General features: G+C 47.5%; 4 non-coding genes across 4 annotated transcripts; all 4 read left to right on the top strand.

Moving 5' to 3' along the window:
* The first annotated feature begins 2,589 nt into the window (after nucleotides 1-2,589).
* Trnae-cuc (transfer RNA glutamic acid (anticodon CUC)) lies at nucleotides 2,590-2,662 on the top strand. The gene has a single exon. It is a non-coding gene; the product is annotated as a tRNA-Glu (tRNA).
* Nucleotides 2,663-13,437: 10,775 nt separating this feature from the next.
* Nucleotides 13,438-13,510, top strand: Trnav-cac (transfer RNA valine (anticodon CAC)). Its single transcript has one exon. It is a non-coding gene; the product is annotated as a tRNA-Val (tRNA).
* Nucleotides 13,511-13,590: 80 nt separating this feature from the next.
* On the top strand, nucleotides 13,591-13,663 carry Trnav-cac (transfer RNA valine (anticodon CAC)). The gene has a single exon. It is a non-coding gene; the product is annotated as a tRNA-Val (tRNA).
* Nucleotides 13,664-13,743: 80 nt separating this feature from the next.
* Nucleotides 13,744-13,816, top strand: Trnav-cac (transfer RNA valine (anticodon CAC)). Its single transcript has one exon. It is a non-coding gene; the product is annotated as a tRNA-Val (tRNA).
* The last annotated feature ends 5,097 nt before the right edge of the window (nucleotides 13,817-18,913 follow it).

Here is an 18,913-nt window from a genome sequence, read left to right on the forward strand (position 1 = left end):
CAGTTCATTGACAGGTGTGGCGTTTGCAAGAAGTTTGCTTATCGACAGCCTGACGAGCCCCTGTGCCAGCGCACCGTTCCAGACATGCCATGGGCCAGAGTTGGTACAGATCTTTTTCAACACACCGGGAAGCATTTTTTGGTTGTCTATGACGCCTACTCTAATTTTCCAGAAGTCGAGCACCTGAAGGAGACCTCTGCAACAACTGTCATTCATAAACTACGTCAGATCTTTGCAAGGCATGGAATACCACTAGAAGTTTGCAGTGATGGCGGCCCGCAGTTTGCGTCAAAGGAGTTTAAAGATTTTGCGGCTTGTTATGACTTTGTGCATACGATTTCAAGTCCACGTTTTCCCAGGTCCAATGGGCTCGCCGAGAAGGGCGTACAAGTGGTTAAGCGGCGTCTGGGCAAGACTGAGACCAAAAAAGAGGACTTCTATTTGGGTGTTCTCAACTACAGGGTGTGTCCTCTCGAAGATGGCCGTTCACCATCGGAACTGCTAATGGGACGAAGTCTAAGAACGCTACTTCCAAAATTTTCAGCGTCATCCTCAAGTCTCGTTCAAAAACATGTTCAGGCAAAGACCGCAGGAAGACCACTAGCTCCGCTACAGAAGGGAGACGTCGTCCGAATCCTCCGAAATGGTAGATGGGACATCAAAGCGCAAGTCCAAGATCTCGTGGCCCCGAGATCGTACACCGTTCTGACTGAGGATGGCCGGATTTTCCGTGGAAATAGACAGCACCTTCGCAAAACACCAGAAGCGTTCTATCGAACCATCCATTACCAGGCGGACGAATGCGACGACGCCCCTGATTCATCTCCGAGCGCTGTCACACAGCAGAGGCAAGAACCTCCGCAGGCCACACAGGAGCGACCACCAGCAGGTACACCAGGCGTGCCCAACATTGCAGATTCACTGCGACGATCTACGAGACCGCGAAGACCACCAGACCGCCTGGCCTACACGCACAGGTTCCAGCAGACTGAAACAGCCTAGGAGTGTCGACTGCTACGCATCGATCTTGAGTGCTTTCAGTGCTATCTGTGTTTTCAGTGTTTTCATTCTTCAAAGAAAGGAGGATGCAACGGCCAGCCAAGGCAGCAACACTGTGCGAACAAGGAGAGCAACGCTGTGCGCAAGCGCAGCCATATATGCGTTCCCGTGTCATCAATAAACGCTTCTTCTTGTGGTGACCACTGTGTGCATTACGCTCGATACAGTGGCAATAAGTGGTGTCAAGTTATTCTGCGAGTGTACCGGTAGTAGAATTAATTGGAATAACTGTCTAGGTATCTGTCATGGAAACTGGCGAAGAACGCCCTCTTTGTACGAAAACGTCACTTGGACGGTAACACCTGACAAGTACTTAGGCGTACCGCTCCAACACCACCGGGACACAACAGAATATTGGAACGATGAAACGGAGCACCTACGCGTTAAGACGCAAAAATGGGGAGGTCGAGATTTTTCAATGTTTACGCGCGCAACGGTGTGCAACACATTTCTTGTTTCGCGAGTGTGGGATGTTCTTCAAGTGTTATCTGTTACAAGTAATGCTGTTCAAAAGCTACACAGAGTGATGGCAGTATTTGTGTGGGCTTCTACATGGGAAAGAACGAGTCGCACAAATTTGTTCCGCTCTGTGCGCAGTGGGGGACTTGGCCTAGTCCATCTGTTCTTGCGGCAGATCGTGGCTAGGTTTATTTTTCTACGCGATCAAAGCGATTGCTTCTTGAGAACAGTGTTACATGTGCGGTTGTCAACTTATTTGCCAGAATTTATTGTTTCAACGGTCCATGTCGAACAAAGACGACCAAGGGGTTATATGCGTGAGATCGTTGGGGCTTTCGAAATCCTAAAACTACGCTTTTCGATGGAATATATCCCTGGAGTTAAACGAAAGAAATTATACAGGGATCTTATAGAAGCCATGTTGCCATTGCCTGTTTACCGATAACTATACCCAAGAGGTCCCGGAGACGATGTTTTAGGCAGAGTCAAAAAGATACCTGTGCGACCATCAGTCAAAACTTTCTTTTTCAAGCTACACAGTGGCACACTCCCTACCAAACCTTGGCTGCGAGAAAAAGGCATATTTGTTGCCTGGTCTGTAGACTGCATCATCTGCAAAAAGCCGGAGACAGTTGAACACATATGTCTGGATTGTAGTGATGCAGTCTCTCTCTGGGACATCCTTCAGAGGACCTTGAAGAAAGGCTTGCCCGTAACACCGTACGGCATCCGTTTTCTGCCTGTCAAAAACGTAGGGGGTGTGCCCTACGATATGTTCATGGCACTCGTACTCCACAGCGTGTGGAGGACGCGGATGGCCGTGCGCAACGAGGACTTGAATCCTCGATCGGCACGAGAGAATTTCATCGAAAGTGTAGAATACTTGAGAGAAGTGTACAAAATTCAAAATGAGAAGCCGGAGTGGTACCCACATTTGGGGGAACTGTCTTTGATTAAGCGATTGCGTATTTAACCCCTCACGTGCTGAAAGTTATGTGACAGCACTTTTATACGTGACAATGCACGGTACATGATTGTTTTATATGCTAAGTAGGCAATAAAGAAAAAAAAGTTCCCGTGGTGTAGTGGTTATCACGTGCGCCTCTCACGCGCAAGTTCCCCGGTTCGATCCCGGGCGGGAACAAAGCTTTTTCATTTTTATTTCTATTGCGATCGTATACGCGCAGAACAAAAGGGGGCGCGAAATATTCTACTCCGTGCTCGGTTCCCGTGGTGTAGTGGATTCTGCTTCCGGCCACCGAGCGTGACGGACGTAAGATGACGGGCTCCGTAGGAGCGGCTTCAGCGGCCCAGAGCGGCCGCGGTAACAGGATTTCCACCTCGGACAGCGAGTATCAAGTTGTTTTGCCGAGTTGCCAACAGGGCGTTTTGTTGTGAACACAGCTTTTTTACATTGTGATATCAGGGCCCGCCCATACCGGGTGGAAGATTTCAGCGATGCGCTCGCCCCGTTATCGCTCCTGCCGGAAGTGGTGGCTCTCGGGGCCTACCGTATGAGCCACGTTTGGGCCGTGACCTTCAAGGACGACGAAGCCGTGAAGAAGATAGTCAGCGTTGGTGAGCTGCAGGTCAAAAAGGGCCGATGCCTCGTCATTGACCCCGCCAACCAGGATGTGCGCTTGAAAGTGCATTGGCTGCTGCACACCGTTCCTGACGAGGACGTGCGTCTTGCCTTCGCGCCGTTTGGAAAGGCCACGGACGTCGCCCGCGAGCGCTGGCGGGTGCATGGCGTGACTGATAAGATCTCTACCAAAAGACTGGTTACGCTGAAGTTGAAGCCGGGCGTAATGCTGGACGACCTCCCACATCAGGTGAGCGTCGCCGGCGAGCTGGCTCTCGTGGTTGTGCCGGGCAGGGCCCCACTCTGCCTACGCTGCCGCGGAACAGGCCACATTCGTCGCGACAGCCGCATACCGCGGTGTGGTGCGTGCCGACGCTTCGGTCACGAAGAGAGTCAGTGCGAGCGGACGTACGCTAGCGTGACCGGACCCTTGAGCAACGACGACAACTCCGCCCTACTCATGGACGAGGCGGACATGGAAGACACATCGTCCACGGCTAAGGAAGCAGCTGGCGGGGCGGCAAAGACGGAGGTACGACTTCAGCAACAGGGGCAACATGTCAATGACGCCGTCACCACTGAACAACAAGAGCAAGTAGAGGGCACTGTAGCCATGCCGAACCGTGAGGAAGAGAGCCCACCTGATCCGGGAGCGGCCTCCACCCTCCCCCCCCCCCCCCCCGGAGCCTGAAGACATGGACACCCATAGCGGGCTCGCTACCTTGCAGGCGGGGAAACGCCCACGCGACCAGACCAATAGCCTGGCTACGATACAGCACAGCAGTGGCGGACACGAGCCACCGCCCAAAACGCCAGGTATGAGGAGACCAACCTTGAAGCTGCGGCCTAACATTACGGCCGATCCACGGCAGGCGGGTAAACCGCCTCCGTAGTTCTGTACTGTGTATAGCTTGACGCGGGTTGGGGGGTTGGTGAGTGCAATGGCTGTCACCCTGAGCACTATTCTTTTTAGATACGTGTCAGGAACGGGGGCCCAAGTTGCACTTGAGTATTGTTTTCGAGAGGCCGGGTGTGTTCTCTATTGTTGCATTCGACGCGGTTATCGGGACGTCATTATGTACACTCTTCCATGGGTGCCTGTAATGGGCACCATTCGACCGTGTAGTCATGGCGGCTAATATTGAAGTATCGCTACGTGTAGCCACGTTAAATGTACGAGGGCTCGGTGCAAGAAGGCGGCAATGTCAGCTAATTAAGTCGCCTACTCTTAGATAATGACTTGCATCTTGTGGGAATCCAAGAAACCAAAATAGCCAAGAGCTAACCGACAGAATGGTGTCCAATTTTCGTACTCACTTCGACGTGTGTGTTTCTCACGCTGTTGGTGGATCAGGTAGTTGCGCTATATATTCATTCGAAGAAACTTTGGCATTTGTGTGCAGTCAGTGTTTTCGTGTGAAACAGGTCGCCTTTTAGTGGCTGATTTTTGTTTTTGCGATAAGGATTTCCGTGTCATTTGTGTCTACGCACCGAATATTAAAACAGACCGGCGATCCTTCTCTGAGCGCCTTGAAGCGCACGTAAACTGTGACAAGGTGGTAATACTGCTGGGCGATTTTAACTGTGTATGCACTGCTGGCGACGGCGCAAAATTTTCACACGTTCGCGATAAGAGTGCTGAATTGCTAACTGCAGTGGTGCACGATTACGACTTGGAAGTTATCGGCAGTGTCTTCGCCAGTGGTACTCACCCGCAGTTTACCCACTTCCAGCGTGATAGCCACGCTCGGCTAAATAGATTATATGTGTCAGCCGAATTGGTGCCTTTGTGTAGTGAATATGATGTGCAACCCATTGCATATAGGGATCACTGCTTGGTAAATGCCACCTATGGGAAAAGACAGATCAAACACACCTTTAACTGGGACCTCTATAAATTGAACGCGCAGTTGTTGGGTGACGATGCTTTCGTTGATGCTGTTGCGAAGGAACTAGAAAGCCTGATTTCAGTCGAATTAGCAAGCTTCACCATTAAATGGGAAGAACTTCAACAGAAAGTTAAATCTATGGCTATTGAAAGAAGCAGTGTCCTTCGGCATAACCTGAAACAGGCAGAAACAAACCTTCGCCAGCAACTGCAATTTTTCATCAGCATGGAAAGTGTCCAGCCTGGTGTGTGTGTTAACGAAATGAAGGAAGTGAAAGCCGATCTCAAAAGGATAGACTCTGAGAAATACAAGCCGCCGTTGTGCGATCAAGGTCTGAGAAGCTGTGGGCGGGAGAAGCGCCAACAAAACGAGCTCTCTCAGACGAGAAAAGGTACGCATGTCGGAAGGAAATCCTCCAGCTAGCTAAAGGCAATGACATCACGTCCGACAAAAACGACATAAAACAAGGGATCGTCCATCACTTCAAAGCCTTCTTAGGTCAACCACGCGAACCTAAAGATGGCTACCAGATGGAATTCTTTTCATTGATGCCAAAGCTCGATGAAGAAGTTAAGGCACGGCTAGAACATCCCATTACCCTGAGTGAGATAGAATGCGCAATAGACGAGTTGGCGCCCGGTAAAGCACCTGGGCCTGATGGCTTAGGGGCTACTTTCTATAAAACGTTTAAGTCAGCGCTGGCTCATGTCCTCCATCTAGTTATCAGCGAAGTGTATGACCGAAAAAGATTGCCCTTGTCTTTCACAACATCGCATATCGTGCTAATCCCGAAGAGTGATGACGAAAAGAAACGTTTGTTGCCAGGCTCATAGCGCCTGATAACTCTAGCCAACGTTGAATATAAAATATTCACGAAAGTTTTATCGAAACGACTGCAAAGTGTCATCAAAACATTGGTAGGGCCTCACCAGACTTGGGGTATTAAAGGCCACAGTATTACAACAAATGTACACATGGTTCGAAGTGTGCTAGAGTGTTGCGACGCGATTGGCGATTGCGTCGCGATGATGCAGATAGGTTTCGCGAAAGCCTTCGAGCTCGTCTCGCACAAGGCTCTACTATGCATACTCGAACATACGAACGTTGGCAGTGTCATAACGGAAGGCGTAACGATGGCGTAGAAAGACTGCTCAACGCGAATTATTGTTAATGGGGAGCTCACCGATAGCTTTCGTGTGCTCTCGTCGGTGCGTCAAGGATGCCCGTTTTCGCCCCTTCTGTTTGCTGCTTATCTCGAGCCACTCTGTTTGGCCATTAAAACAACGAACGCTTAGCAGGCTATCGACTACAGGCAGCACACGTTAAAATATTGGCGTATGCAGACGACATTGCGATTCTCTGCACAAATAAAGCCAGCATTAAAGAGGCAACTGCTGTAGTCGAAAAGTTTTGCGATTCAACTGGAGCCCAGATAAACTGGGATAAAGGTTATGGCTTCTGGCATGGGGAGTTGGGAAGACACGCCGGAGACCTTTTCTCGATTGAATTGGTCAAGGTTACCTACACAGTACCTGGGGGTGCCTTTCGGAAGCTACCGTGATCCTGAACCGTACTGGCTCGACCAAGTTTCGAGAGCAAAGGAAAAGACTGACGGTTGAAGAGGCAAGCAATTGTCAATGTTTTCTAGAGCCACTGTTTGCAACCTTTTTTTAGTTTCCAAGATATGGTATGTCATGAATGTGTTGTGTGCTGAGCGGGTAAGCGTAGAAAAAATTTTCGCCACTTTCATTTGGGCCTCAACTTGGGAGAGCACGAGACGAACAAATTTGTTTTTCCCGGTCAAGAAAGCTTGGCGCTGAGCCGTGCTCCCTCAAGGGCTGCAGAAGATAGCGTCAACCTTTCCCTTTCCCTCAAGAACCACTTATCATCATCGAGAAAGGTGGGCTTGTTCTGGTTCACTTGTTTTTGCGACAAATTGTGTCACGCTTTGTGTTTCTGCGGGATCAAAATGATCTCTTTCTTCGAACACTAATTCAAGTACGGCTGGGCAGACTTCTTCCGGGATTCGTTGTTTCGTCGGCTCAGAACATGCCGGGAACTGTGAAAGGATACCTGCGTGAAGTGGTGATGTCATATAGGATGTTAAATGTGCGTTTCTCACAGCAGTATCTGTCCACCGTTACAAAGAAAAAATTGTACACAGATCTTGTGGACACGATGCTCCCCGTACCTTTGTAGCGCTCGCCACACCGTGGAGGCCCCGGACAGGACGTGCTAAAATGAGTGAAGAAAATGCCAGTACGGCCATCAACTAAGTCCTTCTTACAATTACATACAAACACACTTCCCGTTAAGACCTGGCTTCATAGAAAGGGTATTTTCATCCCCTGGAACACCAACTGCTTTTTATGTAAAAAACCAGAAACAATCGAACATGTTTTTCTGGATTGCTGGGACCCCATCTTTCACTGGGACGTTATGCAGAGAACGCTGAAGAAACAGTTACCCCTGGACCCGTATGAACTACGCTTTTTGCCAATAGATACCTCAGAGCAAGTACCGTACGACCTCATTATGGTCCTGGGCCTCCACGCTATGTGGAAAACTCGCATGCAAATTTGAACCTGCAGACTTGGTTGTAATACCGGTGCGAGAACACTTCATTGAGAGTGTTGTTTACGTCAGAGACGCTTACAAAGTACTGCCTGATCCACCACAATGGATGTCTGTACTCGATGAACTGGTGTCACTGAAAAGATTTTAGTACTGTGCTAGCCAAAGTGTGGCTGGCACGTTTTATCATTTGTAACCCTTGATTTTGTACGTCGAAGACGGCAATAAAGAAAAAAAAAGTTCGCGTGGTGTAGTGGTTATCACGTGCGCCTCACACGCGCAAGGTCCCTGGTTCGCGCGGGAACAAAGCTGTTTCATTTTTACTTCTATTGCGATCGTATACGCGCAGAAGAAAAGGGGGAGCGAAATACTCTACTCCGTGCTCGGTTCCCGTGGTGTAGTGGTTATCACGTGCGCCTCACACGCGCAAGGTGAGGCGCGTGTGAGGCGCACGATGTGAGGCGCACGAGGTTTGATCCCGGGCGGGAACAAAGCTTTTTCATTTTTATTTCTATTGCGATCGTATACGCGCAGGAGAAAAAGGGGGTGCGAAACATACTACTCCGTTTTCTTAAATTTTTGAGCGCAAACAATCAGGGACGAAGAAAAGCAGACACAAGGACGAGCGCTTTCTAACAACACTTGTGCGCTTTCTAACTCGTCCTTGTGTCTCCTTTTCTTTGTCCCTGTTTGTTTGCGCACAAAAATTTAAGAAAATGAATGTGTTCCAACTAGGCCGACTCGTAGTTATGCTTCAACTCTACTCCGTGCTCGGTTCCCGTGGGGTAGTGGTTATCACGTGTGCATTCCACTTCCGGCCGCGAAAGCCTACGGACATGGTTATCATGTGCTCCGATGTGGCGGTGTTTGCGGCTATGAACAGCCGCCGTAACAGGTATACTTCAGCTGAACATGAGGATTACGAGGTCATCCTACCGACTTTGCCCACAGGTCGTACAGTTTTGAATACCATATTTTTACATGCTGACGTGCGTGCAAGGCCTTACCGAGTTGAAGAATTCCGGGACACGTTGGACCATCTGGCACTGCTCCCTGAGGGTAAAGCCTTAGGGGCATACCAGATGAGCCATGTGAGGGCCGTCGCCTTCAAGAACGCTGAAGGCGTCAAGAAAGCCCTGGCTATAGGTGAAATGAAAGGGAAAGGTCGCCGCTGTATAGTGGTGGACCCGATGAATCAAGACCTGCGCCTAAAGTTGCATTGGTTGTTGTTCAACGTTCGCGATGAAGATGTATGTGCTGCACTTGCAATGTTCGGGACTGTAACGGACGTCGCGAAAGAAAAGTGGCGAGTGTATGGCATCCAGGAGAAAACCACGACGACGCGGACGGTGAGCATCAAGCTTCATGCAGGTGTCAAGGTTGATGACCTCCCGCACCAGCTTCGTGTCGGTGGGGAATTGGCACTGCTAATTGCTCCGGGAAGAGCACCAGTGTGTTTGCGGTGTCATACCGCGGGGCATATACGGCGCGACTGCCGTGTCCCTCGCTGTGCTCCGTGCCGTCGTTTTGGGCATGACGAGAACTCATGTGTGAAGACATACGCAAGTGTAACAAGCCCAATGGGAAAAACGGACGTCACAGAGCTCGTCATGGACGAAGCTGACGCGGAAGAAGCGGCAGGAACGTCGCTTCAAGTGAATCAAAAGGAGATACGACCCGTAGACACGCCCTCGTATCCACAAGATAATGGAAAAGAAGGAGACCGGTGGGTTGTAGCAGAGACTGGCGTAAGGGATGTGCCTGCAAAAATCAGTGTAGGCACCGAGGCCGGCGAACCTTCAACAGAGCCAGCGAGTCAGTGCACGAGTAGCATGGACGTCACGGAAGAAGACAGCAGAGACGCAGTCAGCAAACTAGGACGCGAAGCTGCAACAGACGACTCGGACGGACAAGACGTCGCTGGCGCTGGGGAACCACCAACGAAAACGGTGGTGACTCGGCGTTCATCATTGAAGCCAAAACCCAACATTCCACCAGACAGAAAAGCGGTGCTGAAACCGCCAACGTAGCCGCGAGCTCTGGCACTCTGTGGCTTCTTTGGGACTATGACAACGCACATGAACGATCGAAAAAGGTTAGTGAGTGGAGCCTTCGGATACGCGACCCAAGCCGAAGCTCGAGGATTGCAGACGTCGGGAACAGATTGGCTTGTCGCTAATAACCTGCGGGTGTTTTGTTGTGTCTTTGCTCGCGAGGTATGCACCATGGCGTACATATCATTTTAATATATGGCGATAAATCTTAGCACAGCACTACGCATTGCGACTATCAATGTTCGAGGTTTGAATGCTAGAAAGAAGCAGTATCAGCTGAGTCGCCTTTTCTTGGAAAACGACTTAGACGTAGTTGCAGTGCAAGAAACAAAAATAAATAGCGAGGAACAAACTGACCGCATGGTGCTACCTTTCCGAGCTAGGTACGATGTTTGTGTTGCTCATGCTCTCGGCACATCAGGTGGATGTGCTATTTTCATGAGAAACAGTTTAGGAATAGTTGTTGAGAATGTGTTTGTGTGCCAGAGTGGTAGATTTGTTATAACTGATTTTTCAATGTCCGATACTGGTTGGCGAATAATATGCGCATATGCCCCTAATGCCGAAAATGAACGAGACGTGTTTTTTTGAACGGCTGAAGCAGTACTTGATGTGCTAAAGACAAATAATTATGCTTGGAGATTTTAATTGTGTTTGCTCAGTAGCTGATCGTGTCAAAAATGTTCCAGTAAAAGAAAAGAGTGCCTCGCGCTTGATCGCAATGGTACAAGAGCATAATTTAGAAGATATAGGACAGGTGTTGTCTAATGGTACCAGGCCAGTTTTTACACACTATCAGCGTGCTAGCCACGCGAGGCTGGATAGGATATACGTTTCATTGCAGTAGTAGCAGCATGCCACATTTATGTCGTTAAACATGTGTCATTCAGTGACCACTGTTTGGTGTTAGTCACATTTTGGACGCGCAAAGAGGCTTCACGCTTTAATTGGAAGATGTGGCTATTTAATGACAAGCTGCTACATAATGAATCGTTCGTTGAGTGCGTAAAGGAAAAGTTCGGACAGCTATTTGCAAGACACGATGACGTGATAGAGTTGTGGGAGCTTTTTAAAGAAGAAATAAAGATTTGTGCAATAGAAAAAATTAGTGTAATGAAGTACGAAGAAGAAAAAAGGAGAAAGAAATGCAACAAGAACTGGACTTTGTGTACCGAGTAGAGGCAGATAAACCTGGTACGTTCGCAAAGCAGATCAACGAACTTAAGAGTCAACTGGAGCTTATCGACGAAGATAAGTACAGAGGAGCGGTGATCCGAGCAAGGGCGGACAAGCTATGGCTCGGCGAAACGCCCACAAAGCGAGCCTTTGCAGACGAAAAGGCTCACGCAAGGCAATACGTAATTCGGAAAATAAGTTATAAGAATGAAGTCACCGACGAACAAGCTAAAGTACACAGAGCGTTCCTCGAGCACTATAGCGAACTATTTCGAAGAAGTAACGATGTCCCGGAAGAATTCGAACGCGAGTTCCTGGCCAACATGGCAAAACTAGATGACGTAGACCGTGAATATCTGGAAGAGCCGATCAGCCAAAAAGAAGTTGAAGATGCCATTGAGGATTTAGCTCGGGGGAAGTCTCCTGGACCTGATGGGTTGGGAGCGGCTTTCTATAAGGCCTTCAGAAAAGATGTGAGCCTCATTTTATTTTTGGTATTTAGTGGGGCGTATAGGCGAAAATATGCACCCCCGTCATTTGGGCGGTCGCATATAGTACTCATTCCCAAGACGGAAGACTCAGAAAAATTGCTGTCAGTTGGGTCTTACCGCCCAATAGCGCTGACTAACGTTGATTATAAAATCTTTACTAAGATCTTGGCAAAGAGGTTACAGCGAGTTATAACACGAATTGTAGGACCGCATCAGACTTGCGGAATCAAAGGAAGATCAATCTACACAAATATTCACATTGCTAGAACCATTCTGGAATGCTGTGATGCGTGGGGTGAACATGTAGCATTGCTTCAACTTGATCTACAAAAGGCGTTTGATCGTGTATCACATAACGTTCTGTTTTCAGTTCTTCAGTATGTAAATGTTGGCTCGGTGCTCTTCGATAGAGTAAAGATGTGCTATGCTAATTGTACCGCCAACCTTATAATAAATAAGGAAGTAGGTAAGAGCTTTCACGTACGCTCAAGTGTGTGCCAGGGATTCCCTTTAAGTCCTCTACTATTTGCGTTGTACCTCGAGCCATTCTGCAGAAATATTTTTTATAACAACAGTATTGTAGGTTTTCGTTTACAGTCAACGGAAATAAAGCTGCTTACATACGCGGATGATATTGCTTTGTTTTGTAGCGATAAAGAAAGTTTCGCGACTGCGGTAAAGGATGCTTTATCTTTTTGTAAAATGACTGGTAGCGTGATAAACTTTGATAAGTGTTTAGGGGTGTGGCATGGAACATGGCAAAGCACCCCACCCATCTTTTTGAATGTGAAGTGGACCGTTGCGCCGACAAAGTATCTCGGGGTGCCGCTTGAGCACTATAAAGAGGCGGGGCAATTCTGGGAAAATGAAACAATGAAGGTGCGAGAAAAGCAGTTAAATGGGGTGGTCGTAGTCTTTCGATGTTTTCCCGCGCGATGGTCTGCAACCTGTTTGCCGTTGCCAACGTGTGCTATGTATTGCAAATATTGTGTATTACTAGAGTTCATGTGCAACGTTTGCATCGGGTGCTGGCAGTGTACGTATGGGGATCCAATTGGGAGCGAACGAGTCGAACAAACTTATTTCGATCTGTCAAAATAGGGGGGCTTGGACTGGCGCATCTGTTCTTTAAGCAGATAGTTTGTCGTTTTGCCTTTTTAAGAGACCAAAAAGACCCTTTCCTGGTTAGAGTGATGCAACTGAGACTAGGTACAGGCCCTTCCTGAATTCATTGTATCTAGCAGTGTTAACAGTGGCCCTATGAGTGGATTTTTGAAAGAAGTGATATGGGCATTCCGGTTTCTGAAGGTGCGCTTCTCAATGGAGTACCTCAGCCACGTTCCCAAAAAACGTCTCTATAAAGATCTAATTGACGTGGTATTGCCAGTGCCGCTGTATAGATCGATGTTCAGAGTGGGGAGTGAGAGAAACGTCCTAAAAAGGGTAAAAAGTATGCGTGTCAGGCCATCGGCAAAGTCTTTCTTTTTTCAGCTGCATTCCAATACACTACCTGTAAAACCGTGGCTTCAGGAAAGAGGTATTTTTATCCCCTGGTCTGTGGATTGTTTACTATGCCACAAGGAAGAGACAATTGAACACGTATTCATAGACTGCCTGGATGCCGTTTTCCACTGGGACGTCATGCAGTGAACTATAAAGAAAGACTTGCCCATAACACCCTATGGCATCCGTTTTCTCCCAACGCAACATGAAGGAGGAGTGCCATACGACATGTTTATGTTATTAAGGTTGCACAGCCTGTGGCGCACCCGAATGGCTGTTAGACACGCTGACATAAATGTTCGAAGTACTCGTGAATATTTTATTGAAAGTGTCTGTTACATAAAAGAAGTGTTCGATGCGCAAAACGAAAAGCCAGAATGGATTAATGTGTTAAACGAGCTTGCGAACATTAGGCGGTTTTAATCTCGTGCACACCAAAGACTGGTGGGCACTTTTACCAATTGTGAAGTGTCGAAATTTTGTCTGTATTTTGCAAAAGGCAATAAAAAAAGTGGTTATCACGTGCGCCTCACACGCGCAAGGTCCCCGGTTCGATCCCGGGCGGGAACAAAGCTTTTTCATTTTTATTTCTATTGCGATCGTATACGCGCAGAAGAAAAGGGGGAGCGAAATACTCTACTCCATGCTCGGTTCCCGTGGTGTTGTGGTTATCCCGTGCGCCTCACACGCGCAAGGTCCCCGGTTCGAACCCGGGCGGGAACAAAGCTTTTTCATTTTATTTTCTATTGCGATCGTATACGCGCAGAAGAAAAGGGGGAGCGAAATACTATACACCATGCTCGGTTCCCGTGGTGTAGAGGTTATCACGTGCGCCTCACACGCGCAAGGTCCTCGGTTCGATCCCGGGCGGGAACAAAGCTTTTTCATTTTATTTTCTATTGCGATCGTATAAGCGCAGAAGAAAAGGGGGAGCGAAATACTATACACTATGCTCGGTTCCCGTGGTGTAGTGGTTATCACGTGCGCCTCACACGCGCAAGGTACCCGGTTCGATCCCGGGCGAGAACAAAGCTTTTTCATTTTATTTTCTATTGCGATCGTATACGCGCAGAAGAAAAGGGGGAACGAAATACACTACTCCGTTTTCTTAAATTTTTGAGCGCAAACAAACAGGGAAGAAGAAAAGGAGACACAAGGACGAGCGTTTTCTAACAACACTTGTGCGCTTTCTAACTCGTCCAATTGTGTCTCTCTTTTTGTTTAGAACTTTTATTCAAATAGAAAGCAAGTACATAGATAAAAATCACTTTGGTCTGCTTGACCAGTGTGGTAGACTAAAATATCTTGATTTTTGCCAAGTCATCAAGTACCGAAAGCCAATCTGGAGGCTCGGCTAAAGAGCTATAGACCTCGTGCATGTAGGTTACGTTCTCTATAAAGTTTTCTCTGGTTGACTTTATTTTGGGGTCTGCCTGCCTAACTGCCATTCTTGTCACCCAAAGGCTATGACGGCCCAGTATCATAATCACGTCATAAGGAACGTTATTTTCAATGTGTACTGAAAGATATCGAATTCCATATGGTGTTATCGGTAACTCTTTCTTCAGGGTTCGTTGCAACACATCTCAAAAAAATACTGGATCCCAACAATCAATAAACGTGTGCTCGATGGTTTCGGGTTTCTTACACAAGAGGCAGTTGGTCGTCCAAGGTACAAATATTCCTTTCTCATCTAGCCATGTTTTTACCGGGAGTGTGTTTGTGTGTAATTTGAAAAAGAACGTTTTAACAGCTCCTTGAACAGTCATTCTTCTAACTCTCTTTAAAACACCCTGCCCTGGGCCTCTATTGTTTAGGGATCTGTATAATGGGACTGGCATCATCACACCAAATTAATCTTTATACAGCTTCTTTCTCGGTACAAGGCTTAGGTACTCGAAAGAGAAGCGTGTTTTAAGTATCCTAAATGTCGCCACTAATTCTCTGAAGTAACCTTTTACGCCACAATCAAATGTAGTCGCACTAGACACAACAAATTCAGGCAATACATTTTTCAAGCGCATTTGTATAATTTCTCTCAAAAATGGGTCTCTCTGGTCCCGCGTGAACATAAAACGCGACACAATCTGCCGGATGATCAGATGCGAAAGGCCCAGGCCTCCGTCTTTCACTGAGCGAAATAGATTAGTTCGGCTAACTCTCTCCCAACTGGAGCCCCAATGAACACCGCAAATATTCGGTGCACTTTTTGCACATGGACGCGTGACATTGATAAAAATTGCAGCACATACCACACTTTGGCAATCAAAAACACATTGCACGCACTGGCCCGAGCAAACATCGATAATTCACGGCCTTGCCATCCTCCAACTTTCTCCTTCACCCTTGGCGTCAGGTCATCCCAGTAGTCTGTTGTTTGGTTATAATGCTCAAGAGGAACGCCTAAATACGTAGACGGACCTCTTGCCCACGTAAGGCTCGCAAATTTTTCTGGTTTAATGTCCCATGTTCCGTGCCAGAAACCGATACTTCTCTCCCAGTTTATCGCGCAGCCTGTCTGTTTACAAAAATCTTTGGTGACGCTAATGGCTTCTTCTACGCTTTTGCGGTCAGTGCAAAAAACACCTACGTCATCAGCGTAGGCAAGGATTTTCACGTGATGCGTCTGAAGCCTGAAACCATGTACCTTTTCGTTATTAATAAGACTAAGGCAGAAGGGTTCAAGGTAAAGAGCGAAGAGCAGTGATGACAACGCACATACTTGCTTTATAGATGACCGGACGTCAATATTCTGGGTGAGGTTCTTGTTAACTATAATGCGCACAGTACAATCACTATAAGCCATCTTTAAAGCTTCTGATAACACTTTGCCAACATTGGCATGCTGAAACACAGAAAAAAGAACATCGTGTGTGACACGATGTTCGATGTGGAAGGCGATAACAAAGCCTTAGCGAGATCGAGTTGTAACATTGCAACTCGTCCAGATATAGCATCACAGCATTCGAGAACACTGCGGGCTACATGCACATTTGTACATATCGAACGCCCTTTTATTCCACATGTCTGGTGCGGTCCAACGAGAAGCATAATAACGCTTTGCAGACGTTTAGCCAAAATTTTTGTGTAGATTTTATAGTCAACATTTGTAAGAGTTATTGGGCGATAGGCCCCTACTGATAAACGTTTCGCAGGATCATCCATTTTAGGCATTAAAACCATATGAGCAGCGCGAAAGGAAGGCGGTAACAATTTTTCCTCATAAGCGTTTTGAATTACCTTATGCAAAATGGGGCTGATTTCCTCGATGAACATTTTGTAAAAAGCTGCGCCTATTCCATCTGGTCCGGGTGTTTTTCCTGGAGCCAATTCTTTAATGGCACTTCTCACTTCATCTATACTTATTCGCTGTTCTAATCGCGTGTTAACTTCTTCATAAAGCCTGGGTATTAAGTTAATAACCTCGGTTCTTAGCCCAGTTTTCCCGCCCTTGTTATTCGCAAATAATTCGCTGTAATGCTCAACAAATGCTTGCTCAATTTTACTCCTGTCTGATGTCACTTCATTGCAATAGAGGATCTGTCGTATTTCATTTTGAGCCGCATATTTTCTTTCATCGGACATCGCTCGCTTGTTGGGCGTTTCACCAAGCCACATCTTCTCAGCTCGCGCCCTTATCACTGTGGCCCTGTACTTTTCCGTTGCAATTACTTCTAGTTTGTTTTTTACTTCACCAATTGCTTTTATGTACATGCCGCGATTGCTGCTTTCCATGCACATAAGAAAATCAAGTTGGCACTGGAGTTCCTTTTCATTAGTCTTTTGCATTTGACTATTAATGCTTCCCCTTTCAATCGCAATCATCTTGACTGCGTTCTTAAAGTTTTCCCACTCAGCTGCCCAAACATGTGATACCGTGGATGCCATTTGTTCAATTCTTCTTGTTACACACTCCATAAATTTTTCGTCATGTAAAAGTTTCACATTGAATTTCCATAAAGCCCAATTAAAACGGCTTTTTCTCAAGTTGGTTCGTAGTGTAGCCATTACAAGGCTATGGTCGCTAAATGACACATGTTTCACTTCGTAGTGGTCACAATCTCTGGCAAGGTCGACTGTAACATATATCCTATCCAGCCTAGCACAGCTTCCGCATTGATAATGGGTGTAGGTAGGGCGGCTTCCTCTTTACAATAAATATCCAAGATCCTCTAAATAATATTCCTGAAGCAGTGAAACAAGCAACCGTGAACTTTTATCTCGTACAGGGTTGCTTTTGGCTCGATCTTCAGCGAAACACACACAATTAAAGTCGTCAAACATAATTAAACATTTTTCGCATTTCAAAAATTTTTCTAACTCTTCAAACAACACAACGCGCTCATAATCGGTGTTTGGTGCGTATATACAGATAGCACGCCATTCCCTTGCACAATACGAAAAGTCAAGAACAAGCAATCGTCCCGCCTCCGACGCAACAACTTTTTCGCCTTCGATGTTTACGTTATTCCTTATGTAAATTGCACAACCGCCGGATGTGCCTACTGCGTGGCTAACACAAACATTCAAATGCGTTCGAAAAGTTTCCACTATGCGATCCGTCTGCTCCTCACTTTCAATCTTTGTTTCTTGCGCGGCTACTATGTATAAGTTATTTTCCAGAAAAAGTCGGTTAAGTTGATTTTGTCGTTTCTTGGTCGCCAATTCTCGTACATTTACAGTGGCAACACGCAAGGCAAGACCGAGCCTTTCGTCTTTAAGTTGCGAAGAGCTGAAGGATCGCGCAGTGTTTACCTCAGGGAGCAAGGGTGCATTAGAGCCTTCACTGAGTTGCGGCCGTGGTTGGTCGGGATGAACTCGCTGTCTGTTGCCTGCCTTGTCAACCGAAGTTCGGTGACTGGACGGGACAGCATCGTCCATGCGTTGTCGCTTTGGCTGTCCCATGTTGCTTACTTAGCAAGGGGTAGCGAGACCCCGCCTTTATTCCGGCGGTTTCTCCAGCGGGCGTCTAACAGAAAGAATGTTCGGTTTCGGCTTCAACGACGTTCGTCGCGTCAAAGCCGTTTTCATTGGCGGCCCCCCGTCATCTGCATGATCGAGATGGTCTGGTTCACCAACACTGTCGCTGTGCATACGCTTTGTCGACGCCTCTACAACGCCATGCATCGTTTCACACTGCACTGTCGACGTTTCATTTGGCGGTGTGTCCTGAGGTTCACTTGACGGTTTCCTCTGCGGTAAACACTTTTCGGCCATTTCGTTGTGCACGTCTTCACTATTTGGTCTGTCGCATTTTCTTACAGCTCTTTCCTTTCACTAGTTGTTGACTCACGTTGATGTATCACTGCCGGGGGCGTTTCCACCGCTTTTTGTTTCACCGTCACCGTCACTGCTACTTCTTCAGCTTCAGCCTCATCCATGATGTTGTCCGATACGTCAGCGTCCTTTCTGGGGCCCGTTATGTTCGCGTACGTGGGTACGAACTGGGTTTCGTCATGGCCGAACCGGCGGCACCGTGAACATCGGGGGATTCGGCAGTCGCGGCGGATATGCCCTTTTCCTTGGCAGCGAAAGCAGAGCGGTGCCTTGCCAGGAATAACTACGAGGGCAGGCTCACCGGCGACACGTACTTGATAAGGGATGTCTTCAATTGTGACTCCGGCCTTTAGCCTAAGGTTCAGCACGCGCGTTGTCGTAGCCTTTTCCGAAATTCCGAGGACACGCCATCGCTCCTTTGTCGCTTCCATCACCTCGCCGTATGGCTCGAAAGCCATACGAATGTCGTCGTTCGTCACATTAGGAAGGACCCAGTGGATTTTCACTCGGACATCTTGGTTATTCGGGTCTACTACCAGACACTTTCTGCCTTTCACAGTAATATTCCCAGTCGTCAACAACTTCTTCATACTTTCATGACTCTTGAACGTAACAGCCCACACATGATTCATTTGAAATGCTCCTCAGGCAGCAATTCCAAGGGCATCCCGGTAGTCTTCAACCATGTACGGCCTTGCTCGTGGGTCACCGTGCAAAAAAAGCGTTTTCAAAACAATCCGACCTTTTGGCAGATGAGGCAGCAACACTTGGTAGTCCTGGTTGTCTTCCATGTCGTCCCTGTTTCCGTGGCTAAGCTGGGCCGCTAGCACCGCCCCGTTGGAGCACATG

This window comes from Dermacentor silvarum, chromosome 1, assembly GCF_013339745.2.
Source record: "Dermacentor silvarum isolate Dsil-2018 chromosome 1, BIME_Dsil_1.4, whole genome shotgun sequence".
Taxonomy (NCBI): Eukaryota; Metazoa; Arthropoda; class Arachnida; order Ixodida; family Ixodidae; genus Dermacentor; species Dermacentor silvarum.